A 15,571-nucleotide genomic window follows, 5' to 3' on the forward strand; every position below is an offset into this window, starting at 1 on the left:
TAAATACTGGCTTCACTTGAGTACCACACAGAGGCAGCTCTTGACATGATTAAAAATGATGTCACACACTAAAAGGAAAGTTACAGATGGGTTTGGTGAATGACAAATTCTCACTGCATAAACAGGCAGACTTAAGTTACTGTATCGGTCATTCTAACACCTGTATAGAAATTCCCAGGAAGATGTGCTCCCCAAGCCTAATTGTACATTTTGGAAGTCGGGCCCTTGCACTGCCTGTCACAGGAGTGTCCTTGAGGTGGCAGGACAGCTCACTTTCCAGAAGAGTTGCCAGGGGCCCAGCAGCTTCATCCTTCAAGTGCCCCTTGGTGTACACTGGGTTCAGGGACTGTCTCAGAAAGGATGAGGGAAGAGGCGCTCCTCAGTAAATAAGGTCAAATACAGACTTGGGCTGTGGGCTCCATCCTGCATTCCCACCCACCCACCCACCCTTAGCCCAAGCGAGTGACTGAGAGAGAAGGAACAGCAGCCGATGGGGCGGGGGTGGCTGTCCAACACCCCTGCTGGAGTCTTACCCAGTTGCTGGTGGTTGAGATATCTGATAAGGGCTGGCGTCCTTCTCTTTTGTGCAAAAGCACCAGTCCATAAGGCTAGGATACAGCGTGGGGCTCCCAGAACCCCTCCAGTGACAGGATCATGGGACCACAGTAGGGAAGCACCTTAATGGCCCAGCCAACAAGGTATTTTTTGAGATCAGGGGTCCCATGAAAGAGAAGCTCCAGTCCTCTGCCTCCAGTGTTTCTGGTGGGGCACCATGCAGAAGAACTGAGGAATATGGAGTATGGAGAAGATGGCATGCTGGACACAGACCTGCCTGGAAGGGTGGGCTCGGGGTGCAGGCTGCTCCAAACAAGGTGGCTTCCTCTTCTTGTCTGGGAGGAAGAAGGCTGTGCCCCCACCCTTGTGAGGCAGCAGGGCCGTGAAGTCAAGTGTAGTTTCGACTCGGACCCGGACAGCCTCACCCTGGATTTACCTGTGTGGACTGGTTCTTCTGCAGAGGGGAGACGCCAGCCCTGTTCAGAGCACTCAACTCTGGCCAGAGCCAGCAGCTCTGGAGACCTCAGCAGGGTGCAGGATGGCCACCTCAACCCCACAGACTGCTGTTCCTTCTTCCTCAGTCACTCGCTTGGGCTAAGTGTGAGGGGAACTGCAGGATGGAGTATGTGCTGTGTGTTTAGTCCCTCTGTCATGTTTGATTTTTTTGTGACCCCGTGGACTGTAGCCTGCCAGGCTTCACTATCCATGGGGATTCTCCAAGCAAGAATACTGGAGTGGGTTGCCATGCCCTCCTCCAGGGGATCTTCCGACCCAGGGATCAAACACAGGTCTCCAGCATTGCAGGATTCTTTACTGTCTAAGCCGCTAGAGTGAAACCCTAATATGTGACTTGAACCACAAGTTTAACCATTTTTTGTCCCCTTGGGGGAAAAAAAATACCCCAGAACCAAATCTTAAATGAAAATAAATACAGTTTTTCTCCATAAAATTGATTGGTAAGATCAACGGCCAGCAATCTAGTCATCTTGAAGGCCCTGAGTGTCATGGGCAAGTGGTATTTTCCTGGGGAGATGGATCCCTGCGTGGGTGGGGCTAGTTCTGTGCTGAGAGGCTTGCTGGGGTGCATGACATTGGGACTTCACAGTGATTTGATCCTCAGAAAAACAGACGTCTGAGAGTAAAAATGAGATCAGAAACAACCAGGAGTCTGCTGTCCTTGAATTTGGCTGATGCTAGAGCTCTACTTCGGAGAAGGCAATGGCACCCAACTCCAGTACTTTTGCCTGGAAAATCCCATGGATGGAGGAGCCTGGTAGGCTGCAGACCATGGGGTCACTAAGAGTCGGACACAACTGAGTGACTTCACTTTCACGCGTTGGAAAAGGAAATGGCAACCCACTCCAGTGTTCTTGCCTAGAGAATCCCAGGGACGGGGGAGCCTGGTGGGATGCCATCTATGGGGTCACACAGAGTCGGACACGACTGAAGTGACTTAGCAGCAGCAGCAAAGCTCTGCTTGTGGATACGGGAGCTGGGCAGACCCCATCCCCCACTCTGCACCCGCCCCCGCCCCCCTGCCCTCTGCAGGGGCTATGCTGGGCTGGGGAGCTCCACAGTACAGTTTCCATGTCTGTTGTGGTATCCACTCTGTGACCCCATAGGCTGAAGCATGTCAAGCTTCCCTGTCCTTCACTGTCTTCCAGAGTTTGCTTAAACTCATTTCCATTGAGTCAGTGATGCCATCTAACCATCTCATCCTCAGTCCTCCCCTTCTCCTCCTGCCTTCAATCTTTCCCAGCATCAGGGTCTTTTCTAATGAGTCAGCTCTTTGCATAAAGTGGCCAAAGTATTGGAGCTTCAGCTTCAGCATCAGTCCTTCTGATGAATATTCAGGGTTGATTTGTTTTAGGATGACTGGTTTGATCTCCTTGCTGTACAAGGGACTCTCAAGAGTCTTCTCCATGTCTGCAAACCTCAAATATCTAAAATTAAGGCTCCAGTAGGTTAACCCCAGCAATCCAGCATGTGCTGTACAATCTGCTGTTCATAGATGCTGTAAGATCCCAATTTCATTCCTATTCCCCGAAACCAAAAGTTCACATGAAATACAATCAACCACCCATGTTTAGCTTTTTTTGATTTGTTTTATTTGTATTTGTGTTTTGAAAAGTAAACACACAGGGCCCATGATTTATGCGGGAGCCTAGAAGCATGCAATTACCCTGGTGGCTCAGATGGTAAAGAATCTGCCTGAAATGCAGAAGACCTGGGTTTGATCCCTGGGTTGAGAAGAACCCTGGAGAAGGGAATGGCTACCCACATCAGTATTCTTGCCTGGAGAATTCCATGGACAGAGGAACCTGATGGGCTACAGTCCATGGGGTCGAAAAAAGAACTGGACACAACTGATCAACTAACACTCTCACTTTCACTCAAAGCATGATGTTTCTGTTGAGTCACGGTTTTGAAAAGGCAGAGCTGGATCCAGACCACTGACAGCACAGTAGTTCATCCTGGGCACAGACAAGGGAGCTCTGTGTTGAGCTGGGCTGGTCCAGAGAGGCTTTTGCAGAGCAAATTCTTGCTTGAAGATGAAGTAGGTGTTTGAAGGGAGTGAGTACAACCTTTCTGGTTCTTGATTTTTCCCTAATGTGGGGAGCGGGTATTAAGGCAGGGAGAGCAGAGTTGCCTGGCATGACTGTCTCTTTTCAAAAGGGGTACCACCACCAGGCAGAACTGAATCAATTTAACTTAAAAAAGATCATAAATTTCTGGTTCCAGGGCTATCAAAACTGCTTCTGGGCAGTGTCACAGGGTGTTCAGGAATTTGGGGCTCTGATTTTTTTTAATGGCTTTATTTATTTAAAACTGTACTGGGTCTTTGTTGATGCACTGGTTTTTTCTCTAGTTGCAGTGAATGGGGGTCTGCACGTTGGTGTACAGGCTTCTCCTTACAGAGGCTTCTCTTGTCATGGAGCAAAGGCTATCGAGAGTGTGGGCTTCAGTAGTTGCTACACGTGGGCTCTGTAGTTAGGGTTCCTGGGCTCTAGAGCACAGGCTTAGTTTCTCTGAAGCATATGGGATATTCCTGAAACAGGGATAGAACCTGTGTCTCCTGCGTTGGGAGGTGGATTCTTTACCACTGAGCCACCAAGGAAGCCTGGGGCCCTGATTTTGATCTTTGCTAAATCTAAAACCTTGATGAAAATGGTACGTTCTACAAGTGGCATTATTGCATTGTTTTTTTTTTTTTTTTTTCCTCTAATTTTATTTTATTTTTAAACTTTACATAATTGTATTAGTTTTGCCAAATATCAAAATGAATCCGCCACAGATATACATGTGTTCCCCATCCCGAACCCTCCTCCCTCCTCCCTCCCCATACCATCCCTCTGGGCCGTCCCAGTGCACCAGCCCCAAGCATCCAGCATCATGCATCGAATCTGGACTGGCAACTCGTTTCCTACATGATATTTTACATGTTTCATTGCCATTCTCCCAAATCTTCCCACCCTCTCCCTCTCCCACAGAGTCCATAAGACTGTTCTATACATTGCATTGTTTTTATGACTGAATAACTTTCCATTGTATATATACTGTGTAGCACAGGGAACTCTACTCAGTACCATGTAATGACTTATATGGGAAAAGAATCTAAAAGATGGTGGATATATGTATTTGTATAACTAGTTTGCTTTGCTGTACAGCAGAAGCAAACACAACATGGTAAATCAACTTTAATACAAATTCATTTTAAAAAGGAAAAAAAGTGATATGTCCTGATTTCCAGCTAAGGCTTGCCTTAAAATCTTTACAGAGGTGGATTAAGGAAAATTGTAATTTTGTATTGACAAGGCCCTGGTCAGTGGGTCCAGCTGTCATTCAACCCAAAGAAACCTGGTATTTAGGACCCACATCACAAAGAAAATCGGCCTCCCCAGCTGCTCTCACACTCACGCCAGCTTTAAGGGGTGGGTGGACTCGGGCACAGAGTGCTGATTTATGGCACTGAACTTGGCGTTTGCATGACCCCATTATTTCTGAGGAAGCATTCATTGCCACATCACACTGCAAGTGCTGCCCTTGGTTCTTAGAGTCTTTTAGTCCATGACAACACTCCAGTTCTTGGATACTGACCAAGGACAGAGTCCACTGGGAGCATTTTTCCAAGGAGAAATTAAAATCACAAAGGAAGCACAACGGCCTACTTGCCTTATAACCAAGATTTATAACCAATGATCCTCTGAAAGTAGTAAATTCATTCCAGTGTATCATTCTGGGATACTTCCTATTAAAAATTATGAGAAAGCACAATTAAGAGTTGATGAACTCATGTACCAAAAAGCTGAGAAGGCCATCCCGGGTTGGTTATGTGAGAAGCGCAGTGTTGTGGTCAAGGGCTTGCGTGGGTCCTGTGTTCCCAGGTGGCCAGCTTCTGACTCCTCCTTCATGGTTTCAAAGTGGTCATTACACTTCTAGGGAGCAAGCGAAGACAATGTCTTGTCAAAACCCTTCATTTTTTTCGTGAATCTGTTTTTTTATTAGGAAAGACATCCATCCCAAGAAATCTCGCAGTGGTCTCCCACTAGGTCACTTGACCATGTATGGCTCTCATGCTTAACTGTTGCTGGTAGAAGGAATGGGAAAATAGCATCTGGGATTTTCAGACTTGTATGTAGCCAGAATGGAGGGGGGAGGTAGGGTGTGGGCTGTGGGAGGGGTGGTGACTGTTTTGAAGGAAACCAGTGATGTCTACGCATTTTCTAAGAACACAAAGTCTTAGGTCAATGGCAAAGGATCACTGGCCCTTCAGTGTCTCCCGAAGAACAGCTACATTCTAGAGTAAGACTTAGAGCCCCTGGGCTCACCCCACGGACATGGACTGATCATTTCTTATCTGCTCTTAGTGTGATCTATCTATACACCATGTCTCCAATCTTGCTGTTTTCTCCTCCTCGATGTTTGAGCTGATTTCTCTGGTACTTGACTCTCAAGACTCTTTCACTGATGTGCATATTATCCTTATGCACCTGGCTTATCCTATCACCTTGTTAGGTGATGTAGGTGGCTGGGGAACCATCCAGGGCTGCCTGCCAAGAACAAAAGCATTTGCCACACCCTTCCCCCAACCCCACAGTGTCCGCATGAAGCAAGCATTTTGTGCAGCAGGATATCACACTGTAACCAACCAGAACCATCCTCCTTTCCATTACCAGCTGTGATGGAAATTAGGAAGATACTACTTAGGGACAGAAGGATTATAAATAAGACAAGAAATTTATAATAATAGAAAAGCAGACCATGGAGCTTTCCCTATCCCTTCCCTCAAAACAAAAAGCTTCCACATACTGTATGATCCCATTGATATAAAATGCATAGAGCAGGCAAATCCGTAGAGACACAAACCAGATGAGTGGTTGCCAGGGGCTGGAAGAGGTTGGGGGGAGTAAGGAGTGACAGCTAATGGGCATGGATTTGTGGGGATGTGATGAAATGTTCTGAAATAGATTGTGGTGATAGTTGCACAGTTCTGCAAACATACTCATTGAATTGTACACTTTAAATAGGTGAATTATATAATACGTAAATTATATCTAGGAAAGCTCTTTTATATGAGATTTTTTTTTTAAACAGTCATTCACTGAATTTTAATGATGTGATTGCAGTCTCAAAACCCACTTTACCAGACAGTCAATTCCTGGAATGTTACAAAAGAAGGTCTGAGACTTTTCCAGAACTCTGTTGCTGTAGCGACATTTCTGCCCTTCAGTGTTCACACCCAGGTCTGTAGTCATTTGAGTGAGTAGAATGAATACCATCTGTCTTCAGCAATATTGAACACACTGTTGACCCATAGATTTTTTTTTTGGTCCTTACTGTTGTTATTTCCAGGATAAAAAAATAATCCTTAAATTAATCCTCAATTCCTAGATTAAATCAGTGATCTTACATCATTATCACACAAATGTGATCCATTAAGTGCTCAGTTTGTGGCATGTTAACAAACTCTGTACACTGGGAGTTTTTGGTTTATGATGTATCAGGAAAAATATCACTTCAATAAAAGTCAGAAAAAGCATTTTTCCTTGTATGAAAATAAATGTTTCAACCTGTTAATAGTTTTTGTACATGAACAGCATAGTAATCTAACTCCAGTGAGGAGTTTCTACAACAACAACAGATAATGTTATCTTCGGTGTATAAAGTGAACATGTTATTGCTACAGATATTTCACAAGGTTCTCAGTTGCTCCCCAGAATCTTTCCAAAAATTTCCCTGGGTGAGTGCCACTGGATGGCTATACTTGCAGCCCCAAGCTTCGGAGCTTAAATTGCTCCTCTAATAGTTTTAACCTCCTTTACAATACAATGGAAAATGCTAAATGTTCACTGTCTAGAGCAGGTTCTTTAATTCTTTATATCCTTTTTCAAGTTATAATAATGCCAACTGTTTACCTATCCTATGCATATCTGCATATGCACGTTTTGGACCCATACTTGGGGAGGGGAGGCTATGTTGTTGTTCAGTACCTGGGTCATATCCAACTCTCTGCGATCCCGTGGGCTACAGTACACCATGTTTCCCTGTCCTTCACTATCTCCCAGAGTTTGCTCAAACTCACGCCCATTGAGTTGGTGATGTCATCCAACCATCTCATCCTGTAATCCCCTTCTCCTCTTGCCCTCAGTCTTTCCCAACATTTTCCCAAAGACATACTGATGGCCAAAAGACACATGAAAAGATGCTCAACATCACTCATCATCAGTTCAGTTCAGTTCAGTTCAGTCACTCAGTCGTGTCCGACTCTTTGCGACCCCATGAATCGCAGCACGCCAGGCCTCCCTGTCCATCACCAACTCCCGGAGTTCACTCAGACTCACGTCCATCGAGTCAGTGATGCCAATCAGCCATCTCATCCTCTGTCATCCCCTTCTCCTCTTGCCTCCAATTCCTCCCAGCATCAGAGTCTTTTCCAATGAGTCAACTCTTCGCATGAGGTGGCCAAAGTACTGGAGTTTCAGCTTTAGCATCATTTGTCAGCAAAGTCATGTCTCTGCTGTTTAATATGCTATCTAGGTTTGTCATAGCTTTTCTCCCAAGGAGCAAGTGTCTTTCATGGCTACAGTCACCATCTGCAGTGATTTTGAAGTCCAAGAAAATAAAGTCTGTCACTGTTTCCATTGTTTCTCCATCTATTTGCAATGAAGTGATAGGACCGGATGCCATGATCTTCAGTTTTTGAATGTTGAGGTGTTTTTTTTTAAGAATGTTACGAGTGATTTCACTTTATTTTTCATATTTTATTTGTTTTATAAGTTTTCCTTAATATCTTCTTTTAAAATTTTAAATTTATTTATTTATTTTAATTGGAGGCTAATTACTTTAAATATTGTGGTGGTTTTTGCCATACATTGACATGAATCAGCCACAGGTGTACATGTGTCCTCCCATCCTGAAACTCCTCCCACCTCCCTTCCCCATTCCATCCCTCTGGGTTGTCCCAATGCATTGGCTTTGAGTGCCCTGTTTCATGCATCGAACTTGAACTGGTGATCTATTTCACATACAGTAATATACATGTTTCAATGCTATTCTTTCAAAGCATACCACCCTTGCCTTCTCCCACAGAGTCCAAAAGGCTGTTCTTTATGTCTGTGTCTCTTTTGCTTTCTTGCATATAGGGTCATCATTACCATCTTTCTAAATTCCATATATATGCTTTAATACACTGTATTGGTATTTTTCTTTCTGACTTATTTCACTCTGTATAATAGGCTCCAATTTCATCCAGCTCATTAGAACTCATTCAAATGTGTTCTTTTTAATAGCTGAGTAATATTCCATTGTGTATAGGTATCACAACTTTCTTATCCATTCATCTGCCAGTGGACATCTAGGTTGCTTCCATGTCCTAGCTGTTGTAAACAGTGCTTCAGTGAACATTGGGGTACATGTGTCTCTTTCAGTTCTGGTTTCCTCAGTGTGTATGTACAGCAGTGGAATTGCTGGGTCATATGGCAGTTCTATTTCCAGTTTTTTAAGGAATCTCCACACTGTTCTCCATAGTGGCTTACTAGTTTGTATTCCCACCAACAGTTTAAGAGGATTCTCTTTTCTCCACATCCTTTCCAGAATTTATTGTTTGTAGACATTTTGATAGCAGCCATTCTAACCAGCGTGAGATGGTACCTCATTGTGGTTTTGATTTGCATTTCTCTGATAATGAGTGATGGTGAGCATCTTTTCCTGTGCTTGTTAACTGGCTGTATGTCTTCTTTGGAGAAATGTCTGTTTAGTTCTTTAGCCCATTTTTGATTGTGTAGTTTACTTTTCTGGTATTGAGCTGCTTGTATATTTTTGAGATTAATTTTTGTCAGTTAGTTTGTTTGCTATTGTTTTCTCCCACTCTGAAGGCTGTCTTTTCACCTTGCTTATAGTTTTCTTTGTTGTGCAGAAGCTTTTAAGTTTAATTAGGTCCTATTTGTTTATTTTTGCTTTTATTTCCATTTTTCTGGGAGGTAGGTCATAGAGGATCTTTCTGTATTTATGTCAGAGAGTGTTCTGCCTATGTTTTCCTCTAGGAGTTTTATAGTTTCTGGTCTTACATTTAGATCTTTAATCCACTTTGAGTTTATTTTTGTGTATGGTGTTAGAAAGTGTTCGAGTTTCGTTCTTTTACAGGCAGTTGACCAGTTTTCCCAAAACCACTTGTTAAAGAGATTATCTTTTCTCCATTGTATATTTTTGTCTCTTTTGTCAAAGATAAGGTGTCCATAGGTGCATGGATTTATCTCTGGGCTTTCTATTTTGTTCCATTGATCTATATTTCTGTCTTTGTGCCAGTACCATACTGTCTTGATGACGGTAGCTTTGTAGTATAGTCTGAAGTCAAGTAGATTGTTTCCTGCAGTTCCATTCTTCTTTCTCAAGATTGCCTTGTCTATTCAAGGTTTTTTATGTTTCCATACAAATTGTCAAATTATTTGTTCTAGTTTTGTGAAAAATACCATTGGTAGGTTGATAGGGATTGCAGTGAATCTATAGATTGCTTTGGGTAGTATACTCATTTTCACTATGTTGATTCTATTCATCCTATATTTCTCCATCTATTTGTGCCATCTTTGATTTCTTTCATCAGTGTTTCATAGTTTTCTATATATATGTATTTTGTACTTTAGGTAGATTTATTCCTATGTATTTTATTCTTTTCATTGCATTGGTGAATGGGATTTTCCCCTTAATTTCTCTTTCTGTTTTCTCATTGTTAGTTTATAGGAATGCAAGGGATTTCTCTGTGTTAGTTTTATATTCTGCAACTTTACTATATTCATTGATTAGCTCTAGTAATTTTCTGGTGGAATCTTTAGGGTTTTCTATGTAGAGGATCTTGTCATCTGCCAACAGTGAGAGTTTTACTTCTTTTCCAATCTGGATCCCTCTTATTTCTTTCTATTCTCTGATTTCTATGGCTAAAACTTCCAAAACTATGTTTAATAGTAGTGGTGAGAGTGGGCACCCTTGTCTTGTTCCTGAGTTTAGGGGAAATGGTTTCAATTTTTCATCATTGAGGATAATGTTTGCTGTGGGTTTATCAAATACAGCTTTTATTATGTTGAGGTATGTTCCTTCTATTCCTGCTTTCTAGGTTTTTTTTTTTTTTTTTATCATAAATGGATGTTGAATTTTTTCAAGGGCTTTCTCTCCATCTATTGAGATAATCATAGGGTTTTTATTTTTCAATTTGTTACTGTGGTATATCATATTGATTGATTTGCAGATATTGAAGGATCCTTGCATCCCTGGAATAAAGCCCACTTGGTCATGATGTATAATCTTTTTAATATGTTGTTGGATTCTGTTTGCTAGAATTTTGTTGAGGATTTTTGCAGGTATGTTCATCAGTGATATTGGCCGGTAATTTTCTTTTTTTGTGGCATCTTTGTCAGGTTTTGGTATTAGGGTGATGATGGCCTCATAGAATGAGTTTGGAATTTTACCTGTGGCCTCATAGAATGCAGTTTTCATTCCTCTGCAGTTTTCTGGAAGAGTTTGAGTAGAATAGGGGTTAGCTCTTCTCTAAATTTTTGGTAGAATTCACCTGTGAAGTCAACTGGTCCTGGGCTTTTGTTTGTTGGAAGATTTTTGATTACAGTTTCTAGTTCTGTGCTTGTGATGGGTCTGTAAAGATTTTCTATTTCTTCCTGGTTCAGTTTTGGAAGGTTATTCTTTTCTAAGAATTTGTCCATTTCTTCCAAGTTGTCCATTTTATTGGCATATAGTTACTGATAGTAGACTTTTATGATGTTTTGTATTATTTAAGTAAGCAAATAATATTGAATTAATGTCTAGCTCAGCCACTGGTCTTTATTAAATGAGTTAAAATGATAATACATGTTTCTGTTTTTTCTTAGCTTCAAGAATAATTGCTGTTTTCATTCATCTTTTATGGGACAAGAAATCCTATTAGGGTAGTGATGATCAGTTCAATAAGACACATTTGGAGCTGAGATTGATCACATCTAAATAGGCCTATCTATTAATTTTTAAATTTTTAATAATAGAAGCTTCAGCTTTGTTGAGTGAAATATGTATATATCTAGATAAGTTGCAGCTCTTTCTCTGATTGTAGGATGATGTTGGGGTGATATTCAGGATATTTGGGGCTTCTCTGGTGACTCAGATGGTAAAAAAGAATCTGCCTGCAAGGCAGGAGACCTGGATTCAATCCCTTGGTCGGGAAGATCCCCTGGAGAAAGTATGGCTACCTACTCCAGTGCTCTTGCCTGGAAAATCCCATGGATGGAGGAGCCTGGTAGGCTGCAGTCCATGGGGTCAGGAAGAGTCGGACACAACTGAGCAACTTCACTTTCACTTTTCACTTTCCTGCACTGGAGAAGGAAATGGCAACCCACTCCAGTGTTCTTGCCTGGAGAGTCCCAGGGACAGGGAAGCCTGGTGGGCTGCCATCTATGGGGTCACACAGAGTCGGACACGACTGAAGCAACTTAGCAGCAGCAGCAGCATGCATATTTCTATTTCCTTTTTTATTTCTTCCATGATCTGTTTGTTATTCAGAAGTGTGTTGTTTAGTCTCCATATGTTTGAATTTTTAATAGTTTTTTTCCCTGTAGTTGACATCTAATCTTACCACGTTGTAATCAGAAAAGATGCTTGAAATGATTTCATTTTTGTTTTTAATTTACCAAGGCTAGATGGTAAAGGATGGCCCAGGATGTGATCTATCTTGCAGAATGTACAATGTGCACTTGAGGAAAGGGTGAAATTCATTTTTTTGGGATGAAATGTCCTATAGACATCAATTAGGTCTAACTGGTCCATTGTATCATTTAAAACTTGTGTTTCCTTGCTAGTTTTCTGTTTGGTTGATCTATCTGTAGGTGTGAGTGGGGTATTGAAGTCTCCCACTATTATTGTGTTACTGTTAATTTCCCTTCATATTTGTTAGCATTTGCCTTATGAATTGAGGTGCTCCTACGTTGGGTGCATATATCTTTATTATCATTATATCTTCTTGGATTGATTCTTTGATCATTACATAGTGTCCTCCTTTGTCTCTTTTGACAGTCTTTATTTCAAAGTTTATTTTATCTGATATGAGTATTGCTACTCCTACCCTCTTTTGCTCTCCACTTGCATGAAATATCTTTTTCCAGCTCTTCACTTTCAGTCTGTACATGTCCTTTGGTTTGAGGTGGGTCTCTTGCAGACAGCATATATAGAGATCTTATTTTTATATCCATTCAGCCAGTCCCTGTCTTTTGGTTGGGGCATTCAACCCATTTACATGTAATGTAATTATTGATAAACATGATCCCATTGCCATTTACTTTGTTGTTTTGCATTCTATTTTATAAACCTTTTCTGTGTTTCCTGTCTAGAGAAAATCCTTTAGCATTTGTTGAAGATCTGGTTTGGTGGTGCTGAGTTCTCTCAGTTTTGTTTATAAAGCTTTTGATTTCTCCTTCTTATCTGAATGAAATCCTTGCTGGGCGTAGTAATCTTGGTTGTAGGCTTTCTCTTTCATCATTTTAAGTTGAATGTTCACTTTTAAGCCAGCTTTTTCACTCTCCTCTTTCACTTTCATCGAGAGGCTCTTTAGTTACTCTTCACTTTCTGCCATAAGGGTGGCATCATCTACAAATTTGAGGTTATTGGTATTTCTCCCTGCAATCTTGATTCCAACTTGTGCTTCATCCAGCTCAGCATTTTACATGATGTATTTTGCCTAGAAGTTAAATAAACAGGGTGACAATATACAGCCTTGTCCTACTCCTTTCCCAATTTGAAACCAGTCCATTGTTCCATGTCCGGTTCTAACTGTTGTTTCTTGACCTGCATACACATTTCTCAGGAGTCAGGTAAGGTGGCCTGATATTCTCATCTCTTTAAGAATTTTCTACAGTTTGTTGTGATCCACACAGTTAAAGGCTTTGGTGTAGTCAATAAAGCAGAAGTAGATGTTTTTCTGGAACTCTCTTGCTTTTTCTAGGATCCAACGGATGTTTGCAATTTGATCTCTGATTCCTCTGCCTTTTCTAAATCCAGCTTGAGCGTCTGGAATTTCTTGGTTCATCTACTGTTGAATACGGACCCTCAATTCAGACACTCATTATTTTATGTGCCTGCCTATGGAAGGAGGGGCATCTCCCATCCAATGCATTACCTTTAGTTGTTTGTAAGTTTTCATTAGATTCCAAAAGATTGATGAATAAAAGAGAATATAATAGTCCTGAAGGAAATTCTCTAAGGAAATGAAACAAGTTCTGAGGAAGAATAACTGGTGAAACGTTTGATGTGGGCAGTGCGATTGTCATGAGCGATCATGCACGGCCCTCTGGCGGTCACATAAGGAACGGCAGGAATGCTCAGGGCTCCCTGGCTCTGTGGCAAAAGAAGCTGCACCTGTAACTCAGACATTTTCACTGGATTGCAGGCAGATAAAACCAGATTCGTAAGAGTCAGAGTTTAGGAGGTACCTTCCAATGGAAGTAATCTTTGTCTTGTGATTTCACACTGTGGAAAAGTAGGTTTCTTCGCAAGTGCAGCATATCTGGGAATATTTACGGACCCCTGAGTCAGGCACTGAGCTCCAGGACAGTAAGTCAGTGCCTCCCAGGACCTGCAGGGGGTGCTGTGGGAAAGTGTTGGTAATATCTGATCTGCATCACAGCTCTGTGTATCTGATTGAAAGAAACAGAATATCAAACCAAAGCATATTTATGGAATCCTTCTGATTAACACTAAACCATTTTGGTAAACTTGAAAATTATCACTCAAATATCTGTACTTTCATCTAAACTTGGTGCTTTAGTCCCTAAGTGTAGTCCAAGTCCTGTGACCCCAGGAGCACAGTCCACCAGGCTCCTCTGCCCATGGGGTTTCCCAGTAAGAACACCGGAATGGATTGCTATTTCCTTCTCCAGGGATGGGCTCATCCTATATTCCTAGTTACATTTTCACTTAATATTAGTACTTACCTATGTCATTAAGTTTTTGAAAATATGATTTTAATATCTGAATAGTATTCCTTAACATCATAGACATAAATTACATAAGTTTCAGTTTATTGTAGAAATATAGTGCCAAGAAAATTTTAACTTGGAACTTGCCTTTTAAATTCATTTTAATGAGAAGTCCTCTGAAGAGCTAAAATTATTATGAAAAGTAAGTTATTTGGAATAGTTGTTCCTTTCATCTTTACGCCTTAGTATTAATATCATTTACTTCTAAGGACTTTTTCACTTTCTTGATATCTTTGCATTTAAATGTATTTTTTCACTGAGATGACATTTTATTTTTGGCTGTGCTTGATCTTCATTGCTATGCAAAGGCTTTCTCTAGTTGTGGCGAGTGGGGGCTACTCTCTTGCTGTGCTTTACAGACTTCTCCTTGCAGTGGCTTCTTTTGTTGCAGAGCTTGGGCTCTAGGGTGATCAGGCTTCAGTGGTTGTGGTTCACAGGCTTAGTTGCACTCAGCATGTGGGATCTTCCCAGACCAGGGATTCAATCCGTGTTCCCTGCATTAATAGGCAGATTCTTAACCCTGGATCACCAGGGAAGTCTGAGATAACATTTTAAACTCAGAATTTAAGAATATCAAGAAGGACCCAGATGTACATAGAGATGTACATAGATGCAAAAATCCTCAACAGAATATTAGCAAACCAAATTTAAGAATACATTAAAAGAATCAAATGCCATGTCCAGTGGAATGTATTCTAGGGATGCAAAGCTGATATGTACAAATCAATGTGATTCAAGCACACAAACGAAACAAAGGATAAAAATTATATGATCATCTCAATAGATGCAGAAAAAGCTTTTAACAAAATACAGCATCTATTTATATCAACTCTCAACAAAGTGGTTATACATGGAATATATTACAGGCCATAAAGGACGAGCCCACAGATAACATCATACTCAGTGGGGAAATGGTGAAACTTTATCTGAAAGATTAGGAAAAATACAAGGATGCCCACTCACATTTTTATTCAACCAAGTATTGGAAGTCCTACCCAGGAATGAAGCAAGAAAAGAAAATAAAAGCCATCCAAATTAAACTGGAAAAAAAGAAGTAAAACTGTCACTATTTACATATGATACAATATTTTATGAAACCATAAAAACTCCACCAAATGATAGCTATTAGAACTAACAAATTCAGCAAGTTTGCAGGACAAAAATCTGTTGCATTTCTCCACACTAATAATAAACTATCAGAAAGAGAAATGATAAAGACAGTCCCATTTACAACTGCACCAAAAAGAATAAAATGCATTGAAATAAATTTAACTGAGAAGTTGAAAAACCTGTATAGAGTCATGGAGTCTGAGATGTGGAGACTGGGGCCACACAGCCTGGGTTCAAACCCTAACTCACTCACTGACCTGCTGGGTGACCCTGGGCAAATCACACAGTGGCACTGAGCCTTGTCTTTCTCAACTGTAAAATGGGCACAAAAACAGTATCTCCTCACAGGATCATGAGGCTCTAAGGAAATGTTTATTTAGACCAGGGGTTGGAGGGCCTCC

The sequence above is a fragment of the Bos indicus genome, chromosome 28 (assembly GCF_029378745.1).
Source record: "Bos indicus isolate NIAB-ARS_2022 breed Sahiwal x Tharparkar chromosome 28, NIAB-ARS_B.indTharparkar_mat_pri_1.0, whole genome shotgun sequence".
NCBI classification, from domain to species: Eukaryota; Metazoa; Chordata; class Mammalia; order Artiodactyla; family Bovidae; genus Bos; species Bos indicus.